The following is a 19,463-nucleotide window of genomic DNA, read 5'->3' on the forward strand; positions in this document are numbered from 1 at the left end:
CTGATAATCTCTCAAAGACACAAGCCAAGGATATTTCCTTGGTAGGTGCACAAAACCATTTTTGCCAGTTCAGTTTGAATCCAAACCAGATTCGAACCGAGCCAGCCCGGCCTGGTCCAGTTCGACCACTGAACCAGTTTGAACCAGTTCAGAACTCTACTGGTAAAGGGGAATCTGGTGAGGATCCCCCTTTACCAGTAAAGGGGCAGGGTTTTGTTCCTAAGTCTAGAGGGGGCAAGAGGGGAGTAATTTAGTACTTACAAGTACAAGCTGAGGCTGTGGAGGTGGGTGGTGGGGGCATGGGTGGTTCTCCCACCCCTCCCCCTGAGCAGCCAGGGCTGGCGGCAGCCTGGTTTAGGCCTTCTCTGGCCCAGTTTGGGGCTCTGTGCATGCATAGGGGCCAATTTTGTGACCTCTGCGCATGCACAGAGGCCATTTGCATGTCCACTCTGTACAGGGAGTAAGAATATTATTATTATTTCTTGTTTACACTGTCAGACAGGTGTTATTGACTGGTTTGTTTTATCCAGACATCGAGTCCTTCCCAAGGACCTGGGATGGCTGGATTTTATCATCAATACTGTTGGTTATTATAGATATCGTCGCAAATTATTATTATTATTATTATTACATTTATATCCCGCTTTTCCTCCAAGGAGCCCAGAGCGGTGTACTACATACTTGAGTTTCTCTTTCACAACAACCCTGTGAAGTAGGTTAGGCTGAAAGAGAAGTGACTGGCCCAGAGTCACCCAGCAAGTATCATGGCTGAATGGGGATTTGAACTCTGGTCTCCCCGGTCCTAGTCCAGCACTCTAACCACTACACCATGCTGGCTAAATAAATAAATTTAACTAATAAATTGTCCATTTATGAAATCAGAATAAATCCTGGCCAAATAAACCCGGTTTACTACAACCTCCCGTCTGTGACTATTCTTAATTGGATCTCAGGCCATTTCAAGGGCTGTATGACATGGAGCTCCCCTCATGGCGGCGGGGGGGCGGGGATATCCCCAAAATGACCCAGGCTACCTCTGTGTCCATAACCATCAAGTATGTGACCACAATTCTTTCAAAGTGGCTTATGAGGCTAACTCCTTATGAGAAGTTTGCTGCTTTTGTCCCAGATAAACATACAACTCACAGGAAATTTTAAATGAATAACACCTAGCTATTTCAGGCACTTACAAAATAATAACAAGACAATAACAATAACATATATCCACAACAGTAGCAGGCCTGCCACTTCCAGATTATTTTAGAAGAGGAATAGGTTTATGGTACTGAAAATGCTCCCAGATCTTCAGTCAGGGAAGCAACATTGGTGTTTCAACCTCTTTTAGGACTGTGTGTGGCTCCCCCCCCCCACTTGAGTATGGCCTTAACGACAAATTGATTTGAAACAACTGAGTTTTAGATATCACCTTATTACAAGTTCAGTTACCTAGGAAACCACACTATACTGGTGGGACATGCTGTCCGTTTTTGTTCCTGCTGAAAATATTAAAGCATATCAACTCTTCCCCCCTCCAAAAAAAGGTAGGGCCAGGACCGTTTCAACAAACTGCTTATAATTCATTTTGTTATATTCAGGTATGTAGAACTAAATACAAGTGAACAGCTTCATATGTCCATAAGGAATAATAACTGCAGTATATATATGCGGATATATTCTGATTTCTCCAAGGCAGTGAGAAGATTAGATGGCCTTTCTATGATTGCTTGCCTTCTAATCAGAGAGAATTGGGCTCTTTGTTAATTACTGTGGAAACTTTTTACTGACAAAGAAAAGAACAAAAGAAGGCAAGCAGTAATGTTTGGGAAAGGCTGTGTTTTCCCCAAGATAGATCAGTTAAATTCCAACAATTGCACAAAAACATTCAGAACACATTCTTTCTCTCTGTAGTAAGGCTACAAATTCAGATTTAATAAATGGACAGTTTACAGCTATTGTGTATGAACTCATTATGTTTCATGGGGTTGTGATGCCCTGGAATAAGGAATATCTCTTTCAAAAAAAGTATGTTTCCGAAAAGAAGGTCATTTCTAGCCTTAATCTGTGGCTACAGGAGATTAGTCTGTTAGCAGTTGCAGATGAAAAAATGTCCCATTGGACCACTGATGATAAACATTGAGAGATTATTATTATATTATTATTATTATTATTATATTTATATCCCACTCTTCCTCCAAGGAGCCCAGAGTGGTGTACTACATTCTTGAGTTTCTCCTCACAACAACCCTGTGAAGTAGGTTAGACTGAGAGAGAAGTGACTGGCCCAGAGTCATCCAGCTAGTATCATGGCTGAATGGGGATTTGAACTCGGGTCTCCCCGGTCCTAGTCCAGCACACTAACCACTACACCACACTGGCTCACCATGCTGAAGATATCAATGTTTGTTAGATTATTAAGATTATGAATTTTGATGGTATGCAGCTCAGCTCTATGGTAGAATTGAGTTATTTAAAAAACAAAATGGCACCCACTGAGTCAGTAAATTTTGTTTTGTTTTGTTAACCCAAATATGGGTTGTATTATGTATGTGGTATCAAGTGAAAGATATTCTTGCTACAAAGTGCAATATTGTGTAAGGAATTGGTTTTTGGTCCAAAGGTGTGAAAAATCAGTCATATTTAATTCAAAACATAGTGGTTGACATCCAGAATAAATTACTCAATAGTACTTACCACTCAGGAGTTACTCTAAAGGACTACTGAATTTCAATTGGGCTTCCATCAAGTAATTTACTCAGGATATCAGTCAGTATTTCCACTGTGACCATTACCCATACCTTTCATTTGATACCATACAACCTATATTTGTTGAAAGTCTAGCCCCACCGCTCCATCAATTTAAAAAAAAAAAGAGTCAATTAACTGACTCACCAAGTATACCTTCCTGGTTTTCCATAGGGACTAGGGATGTGCAAACAGGTTTGATATCAAACAGGTTTGATGTCTCCGGAGGTTCCCCCTCCCCCCGCTGGCCTCCATTATGCAGCAAATTGCCCTGTTTGGGCAGTCTTCGGCCTGTTGCGGTGGCCATTATGGAAGCTGCCGCACATACCCAGTGGGCCTGTTCGTAGCCTGGGTTGTGCAACCTTCTGCATGTGCAAGGTCTAGTCTAGAACAGACGTTCCTTTCTTTACCCAACATCCTTGCACTATGTCCTTTTCTCCCACAACATTCTGTATACTGCTATGTGGTATTTATGTGGTATTTATTATACTACAATATTGTGGATATCTCAACACTGATCTGAAATGCAAGTTCCTGACCTATTGCAACTATCTAGCACTAATCCTTGGGCTAGCACATGTTTGTGCTAGCACATGTTTACGCAAGCACAGCATTAGTCTGGATGTCCACCCCTGAGGGCCACTGAGGACTAAGACCACTCCTATCTGCATGGCTCTAACCTAGGTTCCATGCCCATCTGGAACGCAGATTGTTCTGCCAGCAGACAAATTTATGTGTTGTTCTTTTACACTCAGGTAGAATGAACATAGAGACATAGGAAACTGCCATATACTGAGTCAAGCCATAGGTCTATCTAGCTCAGTATTGTCTACACGGACTGGCAGCAGCTTCTCCAAGGTTGCAGGCAGGAATCTCTCTCAGCCCTATCTTGGAGATGCCAGGGAAGGGAACGAATAGGATTTGTTTCCTTATTTAAATAAAAGGACACACATTGCTGAAAAGCTGGAGATGGGAGCCTGAACATTGGCCCTGGCTGCGACACGTGATGAGTTCAGGGTGCCCATGTGGCAAAATTGGCATTCAGCGGCTTCGTTGCATGGGGTGAGCTCTACAACCTCATTCAGAAATGTTACCATATGTGATGGTACAAGGAAGCAAGAGGGGGGCTACTTACTTCACTGCACATCCAGGTTGACTGTGCATTGGACTTGCAGCATGTCTATAGCCAATTTTGGGTCACATGAACTGGCCCAAAATCTTCAGGGAGGAGATCTGGTCTTATGGTAGCAAGCATGACTTGGCCCCTTAACTAAGCAGGGTCCACCCTGGTTGCATTTGAATGGGAAACTAGATGTGTGAGCACTGTGCGATACTCCCTTTAGGGGATGGAGCCGCTCTGGGGAGAGCATCTAGGTTCCAAGTTCCATCCCTGGCATCTCCAAGATAGGGCTGAGAGAGATTCCTGAGGGGATGGAGCCACTCTGGGCATCTAGGTTCCAAGTTCCCTCCCTGGAATCTCCAAGTTAGGGCTGAGGTCTCCTTCCTGCCTGCAACCTTGGAGAAGCCGCTGCCAGTCTGTGAAGACAATCCTGAGCTAGATAGACCGACGGTCTGACTCAGAATATGGCAGCTTCCGATGTTCCTATGTTCCTAAGGTTTCAGGCTGGAGCGTTCCTCAGCCTTACCTGGACATGCAAGGGATTGAATCTAGGACCTTCTGCATGCAAAGCAGATGCTCTACCACGGAGCTATGGCCCTGTCAGAATGGCCCTTATACAGTGGTGAGCAGCACTAGGTAGACTCAGGGACTGACATCCTCACTAGCCAAGGGCGTTTACATCCAGTCTCTGCAGGCATTGTCTCATGCAATTCTCTCAGTCCTCTGGCATGTGCACTGTTGTTCTGAAAGGTTAGAAATGCATCCGGGGGGGGTGAAGAAGGGCTGTAGCTCAGTGACAGAGTGCATGCTTTGCATCCAAAATGGTCCCAGGTTCAATCCCTGACATCTCCAGGTAGGGCTTGGAAAGAGACCCCTATCTGAAGCCCTGGAGAGCTGCTGCCAGTCAGTGTAGACAATGTGAGCTAGATGAACCAACTGTGTGACTCAGGAGACAGCATCTTCATATACTGTATGTATAGACTGCAATTAACTAGAAAAGGGTTATCTTAGGAGAACCTTGCTGGGAAAAGTGCATTGTCTCTAGCACAGGGCTTCTTAACCTTGGCCCCCCAGATGTTGTTGGACTACAACTACAATCATCCTCAGCCACAAAGGCCATATCTGGGGATGATGGGAGTTGTAGTCGAACAACATCTGGGGGCCCAAGGTTAAGAAACCCTGCTCTAGCAGACAGTTTTAATCTGCTTTAACTAATTAAATAAATTTGGGATAAGAATCTAAATACCGCTAACTTTTCTTATTCCTCATTCAGAACTTCTCAAGCATGTTTTAGACTCTTGCTCTCAGTGATTAACTGCATGACAGCAACCTGACTGTGAGTTTTTAAAGAGCATGGGGAAAGGAAAGTACTTTCCCCCTTCACAAAGCGTTTTCTGCAGCTTCCTCATTCGAAAGCTGCTCTCCCCAGACTGTAAGGTTTCCCCAAAGGAAAAGCAAAGTTTTCTATGGATTTCAGCACAGATAATATGCTATAATAATCTCAGTAATTCTTGTTCTTTTCTGTGCCCTATTCAGAAACACACCGTGACTTTGAATAAGGAATTATTCAAAATTATGTTCGGTATAATCATTCATCCACAGCAGCTCTAAGAGTAGCTAATTCATCCTTTCCTTAAAATAATGTCAGTAGAGACCAGCAGTTGCTGAACATATCAGGTTTTTCTTTCCTTATATCCTTACTTATCTTCAAGGACTGTGTAAAAGAACCACACTTGGGGGTCTAGAAAAATGAGAATTCCAGGAGCTTTGATATCTTTTGCTGCCACTACTTGACTTCTTTCTGCTGCCATTTCACCTGGATTCACATGTACATGAGAAAATGGCACAAACACTAACTGAGTGGGTCAGTTTCATCAGGCAGTAGATCATGAATATAGGAAGCTGCCTTATACGAAATCGGACCATTTGCCCATCATGCTCAGTGTTATGTATATGGCCCGGCAACAGCTCTGCAGAATTTCAGACAGGGGTCTTTTCCAGCTCTCCCAGGAGCTTTCCCAGACAGCAGGCTTTACTGCAGGATTAAGAGGGATGAAGTACTGCAAGTTACAGATATTTCAAATTTGCCTAAAAAAATAATGCAAAAAGTAGATTTTTTTATTTTTTTTTTACCCCCGGACATAAATCGGGCTAAGTTCCAGTGTGCAATGAAAAACCTGAATTGTGTATGGAGTACTCTCAATAGCTCAAAGGGACTTCAGCTTAAAGCTGGATAGTATGTGAATGCACCCTGGCCCTTCCGTGGTTAATCAAAGTAAAATCGCCATCTGGGAATGCTCCTGAAGATGCTCCTGAATCTGGGACTTTCTGCATTTATTTATTTTATTTTATTTATTTATTTACATATTTTTATACCGCCCAAAACTAATGTCTGGACGGTTGCATGCAAAGCGTATGCTCCATCACTGAGCTGTGGCGCCTCCCACTCTGGGGCAGGTACTTCCTCAGTCACAGTCTTTAAGATGCTACAGGACCATTTATTGTTTTTGCTGCAGCAGACTAACACTTCTGCCTCATTGGAAATCATTCATACGCTCAGCACTCATACAGCAAGTGTACAGTGTACACAGGTCCAGATGTGTACACGGGTCTAGTTATTCAGTTTATGTTGGACAAAGGTACAGTGGTACACTTCCTATCTGTGCCATACATTTGAAGGGCCTGTATCCAGGTTCACTTTTAAAATGAATGCATTTTAAAATGTCATTCACACAAAAACATATGAGTGTACAGACATTTGTAAACTCATACAATTTCATCTGAATAGGGCTAAGATCTCCAGTTACCACCGGTTCATCTGGTGGCGACTCAGAGGCGGGGCCTTCTCTGTAGCTGCACTTGGGCTGTGGAATGCACTCCCGGCAGAAATCCATAATTTGAGTTCATTACTGTCTTTCAGGAGAGCCCTTAAAACCTATCTGTTAGGCCTGGCCTTCCAGGGTTTTTAAACTACTGTAAACTGTATAAAATTGTTTTAAATGGTTGCCCTGGCTTTCCAGCGTTTTAGCGGTTTGAATGTTTACTTGGTTTTATTCTGTTTTTATAGTTTTGATTTTAATTCTTAAGCTGGTTTTAATTGTTCTTATCCTGTTGTAAACCACCCTGAGCCATTTTGGAAGGGCGATATATAAATCGAATGAATGAATAAATAAATAAAATGTCAGTTGAATTAATAGTTTGATCTGAGATCCACAAACCACATAAACTACAGTACACAGATTTAAGCCTGTGGGATGGAGTTTTCTTAAGCCCTACTTTTGTAACCATGAGGAGGAGAGCTGATCTTGTGGTCTTCAACCTGAATTGTCCTCTTTGCTCAGCAGGATCTGCCTGGGTTTGCATTTGGATGGGTGCCTAGTGAGTTATATAAAATAGTTATCTTAAGGGATGGGGTTGCAGAACTTCTGTTTGTATGCAGAAAGTTCCAGGTTCACTCCCTGGCATTTGTAGGTAGGGCTGGGAGAGACTCTTGCCTGAAATCTTGGAGCGCCGCTGCCAGTCAGTGTAGACAATGCTGAGTTAGATGGGCCAATGGTCTGACTCAGTATAAGGCATCTTTCTGTGTTCCTATGTTCCTCAGTGCTCAAAGCTTTTCATAAACACCATCCCAGTTATCCTTACAACTGTCCTGTGTGGTAGGCTCCATATTATTATCCCCTGTTAACTGGGCAAGAGGCACCTTTTAACGTGGCGATTCTCTTTATTGAGCAGGGGGAGAGCAACTGGTCCTATCCACCCCTAGCACAGTACCTCCAGTGACTGTTGCTGGTGTCTATCTTATGTTTATTTTTAGATTGTGAGCCCTTTGGGGACAGGGAGCCATCTTATTTATTTATTATTTCTCTGTGTATACCGCCTTAAGCCATTTTTGGAAGGGCGGTATAGAAATCGAATGAATGGATAAGACTACAATCCTGCGCACACTTACTTGGGAGTAAGCCTCATTGAACTCAGTGAGACTTACTTCTGAGAAAAGTGGCACAGAATATGAATACGAATATGGTGGATATTTATATACTGCTTATCAACAACAGTTCCCAAAGCAGTTTACATAGACAGAAACAAATAAATGGATCCCTGTCCTCAAAGGGCTCACAATCTAAAAAAGAAACGTAAGAAAGACACCAGCAACAGCCGCTGGAGGGATGCTGTGCTGTGGGGACAGGTTGGGCCAGTTGCTCTCCCCCTGCTCAATAAAGAGAATCACCACTTTTAAAAGGTGCCTCTTTGCTCAGTTAGTAGGGGACAGTACAGAATTGTACAGTATAGTACAGAATTGTACTGTAACTCAAGAAATGCAAATGTTCCAGCTTAGTTAGGTCTGGATCGTACTATAAAGATGCCATGGCAAGCCAAGCTGTGTGATTTTTCACAAATGCAGGGAAATCATGGAGTTTGGACAAAAGATCCTGACAATCTTATCTTTCAGTCCCACCCCATCCCCCTCTCTCAAAAGCCAAGCCAAGCCAAGCCAAGCCAGGGGCTCCCTGCGCCACCAGGGAGCCCCTGGTGGCGCAGTGGTAAAACTACCGCCCTGTAACCAGAAGGTTACAAGTTCGATCCTGACCAGGGGCTCAAGGTTGACTCAGCCTTCCATCCTTCCGAGGTCGGTAAAATGAGTACCCAGAATGTTGGGGGGCAATATGCTAAATCATTGTAAACCGCTTAGAGAGCTCCGGCTATAGAGCGGTATATAAATGTAAGTGCTATTGCTATTGCTATATGACTACAACATTCATCAGTTGGATTTTGAGCCATGGGGGGTTTCAGTGTCTTGCATAGCCCTTTCCTCTGATTAGCAGAATTAGTAAATTAAAATAAGCAATTATATGCACATCTGCTGAATTTAAATAATTCCAATGCCGCTTTTCTTGTTGCAGAATTTAGGGTTGTTGGGTTTTTTTAAATGCAGAGTACAAGGAATTTTGCTTAAAAAAAATTAGTAATGCTTTGCAGACAGTTACCACAGTGCTCAATCTGTGCAAAGGCTACCAGTCTTGAATATATATACCTGCTGATTATCTGCTGGACCCACATCTAAGGAGCAAACACCATGGGGGGAAATGTTAAATAGCACAGAAGCATTTTCAGAATTTTCCATGGTAGTTGGGGATTTATCTGGAAACTGTCTTTGCATTTTAATGCTTTTCATGTCCAATACATAGGACTCTCTGGCTTCATCTGTGAAACAATCCCTGTGTGCAGCCGCCATCTGGCTTCTGTAATGGAGAAAAAGGTAACTTTGGCCTGACTTGCTACCTAGCAACTCAAGACAGACAGTGTCATAGTTCTAAGCCACTAGTGGGACACCACTGTGCCAGTGTGGTGGTGTTGCTTTTTAAAAACCAACTTCTTATTAACACACACAATTTAAAATTACTGGTGAAACACGACAGTTTGCAGGATTACTGAACTGGATTATATATTCATAGAGAATACACTTTGCTTCACTTTCTGTCCAGTTTGGAACTCCTGCCTCAGCATGTATGTGCATTTGTGAAGTTTTGCCACCCTCCCTATCTGATGTCCATTAGCCCTATTCAGACCGGTCATGGCTGAACAGGGCTAATGGACATCAGATAGGGAGGGTGGCAACGCTTATGAATAGGGCTTCTGTCATATGTACAGTGTACATTGTGCACAGGTACAGATCTATGCATAGATAAAATTGTTCACTCCTTAAACTGAACACAGGTAGAGCTTTATACTTCCTATCTCTGCCATGCGTTTCAGGGGGCTGTACCCAGGTTCATTCTTAAAATGAATACAGGTACAGTCATTCACATAAAAACCTGTGTACAGATATCTGTACACTTGTACACAGGGGCGTAACTTTAATAGGGCAAGGGGGGACAGTTGTCTGGGGGCCCACTGCCTTGGGCCCCCCCCGAGGCAAGTCACATGACTGACTCCCCCAGCTGCGCACCTGCCCAGTCTTCCTTCAGTTGTATTCATCCTCCAAAACTGCTGTGAGTGTTAAGACCTGGAGCTTCCAGAAGAGCATGTTTTTCTCTAGTGCCATTAAATGACTTGCATCGTCCACAATTTACAAAACCTTAAAAAAAATAATTTAGGATGATGTTCTATTGTGGCACATAGGTTATGCCAGGCTTCAGTGAGGGGGAGCATTTTAAAATCTTGTCTCTGGGGGGCTAGCTAGGGGAGAGGGGGCCCGTGTTCATCCCTCTCTCTGGCGGCCCCTCAGATTGAGGGAGACAATGGAGAAAATAGGGAGGGATGGAGCTGGAGGGCCCTCAGGAGCTGGGGGCCCGTGTTCTTTGAACCCTTTCGCTCAATTATAGCTACGCCCTTGTCTGGGCCCACTCCAACCTTGCTGTGCCCCTGCTTGTACAACATAATGTCTACGCAGGGTGATTGTGTGTGCATATGTCCTTGTGTTTGTGTGAATGACCATATGTGCATTCATTTTAAAAGTGAACCTAGGTACAGGCCTCCTCAAATGCAAAGTGTAGACAGGAAACGTACTATTGTACATGTGTTGATCATAATGTGTGAACATAATGAACATAATGAGAGTACAGATCTATATGTACACTCATTACATTATTATTGAACATACTGAGTGTACAGATTTGTAGGTGCATGCACTATATACAGATTGTATGTGCATTGAAGAGAACATGTGAATAAGACTGTTTTGCTCACTACTTGAAATCATGTCTCATACAGCTTGCACAGATGGCCTAGAAATAACAATAGCTGTAACAATATACAGGTATGTTTCTTCCCAATGCAGGTGTAGATGCACAGATATATTGGCACAGAGCTCTTCTACCCTAGCTGCCCAGTGCACATTTGCAGGTAGATGCTGGGCCATTACAGGGAATGGGAAGCTCTAGCATGCTTCCTGTAGCCCCAGCCCTCCTCTCACCTTGGTGCAAGACACTCAAGCTCTGATCTGGAGGGCTAGATGGAGAGATGTGTGAGCCTTCCATTCCCATCAATGGTCCAGCATGCTGTATGTGTTTCAATAGGTTTGTTGACCCCTATGCTAACCCAATGCTAGGGTCACCAAGTCTGAATTCTGCTTTTCTTGGAAGCATTGTTACCCAATTTCCCCCCAATATGTTTCACACCATATAGTACCATTAAAATCTCGTGGAATGCTTTCAGTAGTCTCATGGTGATTGATACTGATTTTCTGGAGACTCCAGACCAATCCTGGGAACCCGGCAACCCTAGGATGTGGGCTTGTGGTCCTGTAAGGCAATGGGTTGTTCCTGTTGCATTTTTGTATATATCAAAGGGTAAGGGGGGATGGAGCTTTCTTAAGCCCTACTTTTGTAACCATGAGGAGGAGAGCTGATCTTGTGGTCTTCAACCTGAATTGCCCTCTTTGCTCAGCAGGATCTGCCTGGGTTTGCATTTGGATGGGTGCCTATTGAGTTATATAAAATAGTTATCTTAAGGGATGGGGTTGCAGCTCAGTAGCAGAACTTCTGTTTGTATGCAGAAAGTTCCAGGTTCACTCCCTGGCATTTGTAGGTAGGGCTGGGAGAGACTCTTGCCTGAAATCTTGGAGAGTCACTGCCAGTCAGTGTAGACAATGCTGAGTTAGATGGGCCAATGGTCTGACTCAGTATAAGGCATCTTTCTGTGTGCCTGTGTGCCTGTGTTCCTCAGTGCTCAAAGCTTTTCATAAACACCCGAGCCATTTTTGGAAGGGCGGTATAGAAGTTGAATAAATACATAGGTAAATAAATAAATAATCCTTGTATTACAGACTAGGGCTGAGATGGTGAGGCAATTCTCACTATCTCCAAAAAGCAGTCTAAGGGAGCCTAGCCCGTTTTCTGGCGACCGAACCACCGGGTCATTTAATGGTACTAGAGAAAGACACGTTGTTCTGGTAGCAGGCGAGCCCGGTTGTTCTCAAGAGGGTTACCTGCTTACGGAGCCCTCCCCTAAGCCCAGGTTAGAGGAGCAAGCGCTCCACTAACCTGGGCTCTACGATTGTGTGTTGCCGCGGTGCGGCTCCATGCTGCGGCAACTCACGAGGAGACCCCCCGGGCCGGGTGGCTAAAAAGCAACCTCCCAGCTTGAGGGTTTCTCCAGCATGCTCTGTGCACTCGCGCAGAGCATGCTGGAACTTCCGGGGCTGTGCAGCCCCCAATCCCTGCAGCCCCTGCCGGCTCCGTGACGGAGCCGGCAGTCGTGTGGGCGGCCAATCTGGCCACCCAGGGAGGGCTTAATGATCATCTGCAGGGAGAGCGGGCTTAGCTCACTCTCCCCACAAACCCTCTGGAGGTGGGTCTCACCGATCGTGAGACCCGCCTCGGTATGTTTTGCTTAAGGACATGGCTGAACTAAGATCTGAATCTGCTTATACTCTTAACCAGTATACTGCTTTAGCTTTATTAAACCTAACATTCCCTTGATTTTATTGTACTGCATATGAATGTGTATGAGTGTCAAAGGCGGTGCCCAGACCCCCCCAGCAGGCCCAGAATGGGGGTATAGAGGCATTGGCCTCCTCTCGTATCCTTCCCCTTTCTAGTATCTGTATACCCCTTAGGCCAGGCCTCTCAAAGAGGCTGACATAAAGTTTTAACAGCAGCAGCCAATCAATAAAATGTGGAATACGATAAAAAAACAGAATAGAAGAGCAGCGAGAAAACAAAGAGCCATATAAACATGGAACAAAAATAGCAACAAAAGAATGGAGCTGGAGGAATCCTCGGATCTTCAGACGAGGCACTAGGTGAGAGGGCCGAGGTTGCCAGGATTGGTCTGGCGCTTCCAGGAAAGATTGAAAAGCAAACTTGGAGATTTTAAAGGCATGATATTCTGAAAGGGATTGGGGATTGGTAATATCCAGGGAAAGCTTTATTCAGAGTTGAGAACCCTAGGTGAGGAGTTACAGTTGTTGAGAGGTTGAGGCTGCTTCCTCTCTGTCTCAAGGTCCAGAGCACATCAGCTGGACTAAGATACCAACCTCTGGCCCACACACAGCCCACTGTATTTGTCCTTGTTGGCCAGGCTTCTGACATGGAGGAGTTTCCACTCTGACAGAAGTCAAGCTTTCTAGCCCCATCTCTTTTGTTTCTTATGGGATGGGTCCAGTGCCATTTATTTAAAGTCTGTACATGGTGATTTTAGATCAAAATACACTGACTGGTTTTGCTAAGGAACCTTTGCCATGTTTTGGATTCAGCCATGTTCTTCTGCTGTGGGATCTTATCTTCCTCCTCCTCCCTCCTCCTCCTCCTCTCTGCTGACAATATGAGAGAACAGGAGAGATAACTGTACTTGTCTAAGGTGAGGCTGTGGAACAAAAGGGAAATAAACTTCGCAACTGCCCCTGCTGAGTAAAAGCAAGGGGACTGCAGAGAGGGTAGAATGAGGCCGGCTGGCTTCAAAGAGGCATTTCTACTTCTCTTTAAAACCCTTAAAATTGAGGTTTTTAAAACCTAGCTGAAAGTTAGGTTAAGACTCCAGAATAACAAAGTGAACATCCAGCAGGCATCCAGTTTGTGAGTTCATTAAGCTTCCAAACCCAACAGGGTTCCCCCATCCCTGAACTTAAAGGAATGATACCTAAAGGAGTGATACATTTGGCATCCTCCCAGGAGGAAAAGCTGGAGGAGGGGAGGAGGAAATGTAGGAGGTTTTCCTCTTACTTTGTTTCCACACAATCACTTCGACCCAGGTTTTCCTCTTACCTTGCTTCCACACAACTGAAAATTGGGAGCAAACACAGCTCCCAAACCTGAGTAGAACAGTTTTTTGTTGTGTGAATGACCTCACTGTCTCTCCAGTGCTCTTTAACATCTACATGAGACTGCTGGGAGAGCTCATCCGGGGATTTGGTGCAAGGTGTTATCAGTATGCTGATGACACTCAAATCTATTTCTCTATGTTAGAGTCATCAGGAAATGGCACAACCTCCCTAAATGCCTGCCTGGAGGCAGTGAAGGGCTGGATAACAAATAGACAGAATCCAAATAAGACGGAAGTGCTTATTTTGTGGAGTTGGAACCCAGGGGACAATTTTGATCTGCCAGTTGTGGATGGGGTTACACTCCCCCAGAAGGAACAGGTATACAGTTTGGGTGTGCTTCTGGATCCAAACCTCTCTCCGGTGTCTCAGGCTGAGGCAGTGGCCAAAGGTGCTCCCTGTCAGCTTACACTGATTCATCAGCTGCAACCATTTCTTGACCTCAAAACAATAGTATATATGTTGGTAACTTCCAGATTTGACTACTGCAATGCACTCTGTGTGAGGCTGCCTTTTTATGTCATCCGGAAACTGCAGTTGGTACAGAATGTGGCAGCCAGGTTGGTCTCCGGGTCATCTCTAAGAGACCATATTACTCCTATATTAAAAGAACTGCACTGGCTACCAATAGGTTTCTGGGCAAAACACAAGGTGCTGCTTATAACCCATAACTTATAACTTCTCTGTTGCCGCCCCAAGTTTTTGGAACGTGCTCCCTCACGGTTCTCAAGAGCCACTGGTCTGGACGGACAGGCCCAGCGGTTGCTCCATCCACCACTGCCCCTGCCACGTGGGGAGGGAAGGCCTGCTCGGCTCAACCCCTGGCCACCCCCCCTCAGTTGCACACATGGTGGCTGAAATTATGAAAAAAAATGGAGGTTTGGTGCAGTGGAGCAGCAGCGGGGTGGTGGCAGGAGGCCCCCCAAAGCAGGTTTTTGGGGGGCTTGTGGCGGGGGGGCTCACGGCGGGAGTGGTCCGGGCACTATAATTACCTAGGTGTGCTGCTGGTTATGACACTGCAGTCCATGCACTGATAGCAAGGTGCCGTTCACATTTCCAATGCCTTACTTCAGATTTTATCTTTGTGATTTAGTGCTACAACACTCCAAGTCCGTTGCAGAAAAATAGCTGTATTTTCTCATTGTAGGAGTGTGAGATGCCAGGGATCGTTTTCAATACGATCCTGCCGAGCCGAAGCATTTTACTGCTGTTCTCGGGTGTAATCTGGGAAGGGCCCTGGAGAAGGGTGGAGTGAGGGTCTGACCCAACCGTATCATTGGGCTCTGAGGGTTTTCCTCTATGTGGGTGAGGGATTTGTTGTAAATTATATACGTGCTGGAATTATTTTTATCATTTCTCCCATCCCCACTTTTGTTGAATAAACCTCAACAGCTATATGGATTTGAAAGTAGCTCATTGGATTAAGCTCACCAGTTGCAGGGGAGCAATAGCAGGAGAGAGGGCATGCTCTCATCTGGGCATCTGGTGGGCCACAGTGTAAAAGAGGATGCTGGATTGTATGGGCCTTGGGCTGGATCCAGCAGGGCTCTTCTTATGATCCCCACCCTTACCCCTGATAGAATTAGAGAAGGGTGGGGCAGCACCACATTAGTCTGGGGTTTTGTATTATTCCTCACCCCTCCCACACCTCATTGAGCTCGGGCCCTCCTGTCTCATTCACAGCTGGAGAGGTGCTGAGTGGGAAGGTGAGAGTTGCATTTGGTTTAAAGTTGTTTAATTTGTGGGCTATATTACTGTTTTTTTCCATTGAAAATGGGATGTCATTGTTTTTAAATATTTTTGTAACCCTTTTGCAGATGTGTAGGTTGAGAGGCAAGTTGTATAGCATACTGAACCCAGCTCCCCCCCCCCACGCAAAATGAAGAAAACCAAATGCATGGTGCAGGGCAGGTGGTGGTGGGGAACCACAGACTTGTCTTATAAATATATGACACCAGTAATGACAGAGGATTGCGTTGGTTTAAAAAAAAAATCTGCTTTAGCATTGGGCATAGATCCACAATATTGGAGACCCAAAGGAAAAGTGTAACAGCTTGGAAATCACTCTTTCATTTGTGTTTAAATCCTAAGCAGGACCTGCCAGCCTAGTTCTGTAATTATCCCTGCTGAGTGCTCAAGCAACCCATGCAAGAGTGCCTTCGTTTCATAACAGTGCACTCGGTAGACCAAACGGCTCACCTCTTCTGCCTTTTGCCGACGTGTAGTGCTTTGGAGCAAGCAGGTCACATGTTTCACAGACTCCTGCTCAGTCTGCTGTCCTTGGCAAAAGAATTTGGCTTCCCTGTTCCTTTTTCGTGCCCTTGGTATATCCCAGAGCACTTTAAAAAATAATGATTACTCTAACTAGCAAAGAAGTGAGCAGAAATGGGTCTCTGATCTTTTGTTTCAGCAGAGCACAGAACCAGTCTCAGTAGACTTTAGAGTGGGTACATTTTGAGCAGATCATATTGCTTCTGTACAGAATGACTCTTTTATCTGTGCCGCAGCATCTACACAGCAGCTGAGCAGCTCCCAATGCTTTTTCCCAAGCTGCCACTTGAACAGCAACTGTGCCAACTTTGCTGCCTACACCTGTCCTGCACTATCTTCTATCAACAGTATAATAAGGGTTACAGCCCAGTCCTATGCATGCTAACTTAAAAGTAAGCCCCACTGATATCAGCAGGATCAGGGGTGGTTACCAGTGGTCCCTCTAATTTTTTTCATCTCTCTGCAGAATAAGTTTTGTTCTGGGCAGCAGTATCAAAGCACTGTCAAATCCAAAATGGATTGTGAGGAGCTCCAAAAGGATCTCTCCAAACTGGGGGAGTGGACGACAAAGTGGCAAATGCTGTTCTGTGTTGGCAAGTGTAAACTGATGCACATTGGGATGAAAAACCCCAACTTCAAGTATACGCTGATGGGATCTGAGCTGTCGGTGACTGACCAGGAGAGGGATCTTGGGGTCGTGGTAGACAGCTTGTTGAAAGTGTTGACTCAATGTGCGGCAGCTGTGAAAAAGGCCAATTCCATGCTAGGGATCATTAAGAAGGGGATTGAAAATAAAATGGCTAATATTATAATGCACTTATACAAAACTATGGTGTGACCACACTTGGAGTACTGCGTACAATTCTGGTCACCACATCTTTAAAAAAGGACATTGTAGAATTGGAAAAGGTGCAGAAGAGGGCAACCAAGATGATCAGGGGCCTAGAGCACCTTTCTTATGAGACAAGACTACAACACCTGGGGCTTTTTAGTTTAGAAAAAAGACGACTGTGGGGAGACATGATAGAGGTCTATAAAATGTGGAGAAAGTGGATAGAGAGAAATTCTTCTCCCTCACATAACACTAGAACCGGGGGTGATCCCATGAAATTGATTGCTGGGAAATCTAGAACCAACAAACAGAAGTACTTTTTCATACAACGCATAATCCACTTATGGAATTCTCTGCCACGAGATGTGGTGACAGCTAACAACCTGGATGGCTTTAAGAAGGGTCTGGATAACTTCATGGAGGAGAGGTCTATCAATGGCTACTAGTCGGAGGGCTGTGGGCCACCTCGAGCCTCAAAGGCAGGATGCCTCTGAGTACCAGTTGCAGGGGAGTAACAGCAGGAGAGAGGACATGCCCTCAACTCCTGCCTGTAGGCTTCCAGTGGCATCTGGTGGGCCACTGTGCGAAACAGGATGCTGGACTAGATGGGCCATGGGCCTGATCCAGCAGGGCTGTTCAATGTGTGCGTACATGCATTCAGAAGTGGACCTTCCTGATTAAATTAGATTCCTGAGCGGAATCTAAAATGAAATGAGCAGACATCCAAAAACTTGTGAGCGCGTGCACATGCACGCACCTTAGTGGGAACGGTGGTTACCCCATGAGGCAAACTGAGGCAATAATCTCAGACAGCACCTTTGGGGGGGCAACGAAACATACTTCCATTGCCCCTTGCTGGCCACCAGTTGCTGCTGCTGCTTAGCTCTGGTCCCTGTCGTTGACTTCATTGGGGACAGGAATCAGTGCTGACGCTGCCCCACCCTTCCTCCCATGCTCAGATGCTACTGCCTTCCTCCTTGCAGAGTGTGCCTGTGCTGCTGCTGGCCATTTGCATAGCATTCCCTGCAGATGGCTGCCTGGGTCCTCTGCCCGAGTTCTCTTCCTTTCTCTTCCATTGAATCAACTTCTCACCAAGCATCATACTTGTCTGGGGATGTGGACAAGTATGATACTTGGAGAGAAGGGAATTCAGTGGGAGAGAGGAAGGGAGAGGAACAGAGCTGCTGCTGCTCCTACAGCAGCCAGTGATGGAGGACCCAGATAGCTGCCCACATGCTCCATGTTGCCTATTTGCCACTGCCGGCTGCTTGAACTGCGTCGCCCATGGGAGGCAGCATGGAGTGTGTGAGTAGCCTCCTGGGTTCTGTGCCTGGCTGATTTTTTCTCCTCTTCTCCTCACAGGGCAGTTGGTGGTTCTACTGGTATCTGTGAAGGGTGGGGCAGTCCTACCTGAAGAAGCACTGGAAGCAGGAGGAGATCATGATGGTGACTGATGCTTCACCTTGCTGACTTCTTCTGTTATGACTGGTTGGGTTCAGATATCATGCGGAACCACTCTTTGTTTTAACTAAGGTTTATTTAACAAACCTGAACTGGTAACACAGATGATCACCAAATCTTAGTTTGTTTCACCATGTTGTAGTTTGTTTCGGTCAGGGGCATAACTATAATAGGGGAAGGGGAGACAGTTGTCTGGGGGCCCACTGCCTTGGGGGCCCCCCCAGAGGCAAGTCACATGACTGACTCCCCCAGCTGCGCACCTGCCTAGCCTTCCTTCAGTTGTATTCATCCTCTGAAATTGATGTGAGTGTTAAGACTTGGAGCTACCAGAACAGCATGTCTTTCTCTAGTACCATTAAATGACTTGCATCATCCACAATTTACAAAACCTTTTAAAAAATAATTTAGGATGATGTTCTGTTGTGGCACATAGGTGTTATATATTTTACTATGCTTTTTGTTACCACTATTCAGCCTCATTTAAGATTTCTTTACTTCATGAGCTGAGCTTTGGGTGGGGAGGGAGGCATTTTAAAATCTTGTCTCTGGGCCTACTCCAACCTTGGTACACCCCTGGTTTGGGTCCCACCCTTTCTCCTGACCCCCCATAAATCTAGGCTTGGCTCTCTCTATGGGTGGGTTCACACGTAATGGTGGCACCTGAGATTCATGCAAGCACCGGCAGTCTCAGGAGCATGTGCTTTCCCCAACCTGCCCAAGTCTCTACTTCCTGTCCAGGTTCTTACATGTTGAGATTGGTCATTAGTCAGCAGGGAACCTGATATCTGTAACTTACTTCAAATCTCTGTTACGGATGTCAGGTTCCCTGGCATCTGGGCAGGATATGCCAAGATTGAGATTGGTGGATTCAGATGTCATGACTGATCTCAGCATATCAACCTGAACAGGAAGTAGAGGCTTATAAAGCCCTAAACGGCTTAGGCCCTGGGTATTTAAGAGAGCGTCTTCTTCACTATGAGCCCCACCGGCCGCTGAGGTCACTTGAGGAGGTCCGTCTCCAGTTACCGCCAACTCGTTTGGTGGCTACACAGAGACGGGCCTTCTCGGTCGCTGCCCCGAGATTGTGGAATGCGCATACTGCTGAGATACGATCCTCCCCATCTCTGGCAATTTTCAGAAAACACCTGAAAACACATCTCTTCAACCAGGCTTTCTCAGCTTTTAAAAACTTGTTTTTAAATTGTTTTGATTATTTAATTGTTGTTTTATGATGTTTTTAATTGTTAGTCATTGTTTTATGCTTAATAATTTTTGTT

General features: G+C 45.2%; 1 long non-coding RNA gene across 1 annotated transcript; it reads left to right on the top strand.

The window, feature by feature from the left end:
* Nucleotides 1–1,061: 1,061 nt before the first annotated feature.
* On the top strand, nt 1,062–18,360 carry LOC128352869 (uncharacterized). Its single transcript, XR_008320667.1, has 3 exons — nt 1,062–1,541; nt 9,049–9,119; nt 18,088–18,360. It is a non-coding gene; the product is annotated as an uncharacterized LOC128352869 (long non-coding RNA).
* The last annotated feature ends 1,103 nt before the right edge of the window (nt 18,361–19,463 follow it).

The sequence above is a fragment of the Hemicordylus capensis genome, chromosome 4, assembly GCF_027244095.1.
Source record: "Hemicordylus capensis ecotype Gifberg chromosome 4, rHemCap1.1.pri, whole genome shotgun sequence".
Lineage (NCBI taxonomy): Eukaryota > Metazoa > Chordata > Lepidosauria > Squamata > Cordylidae > Hemicordylus > Hemicordylus capensis.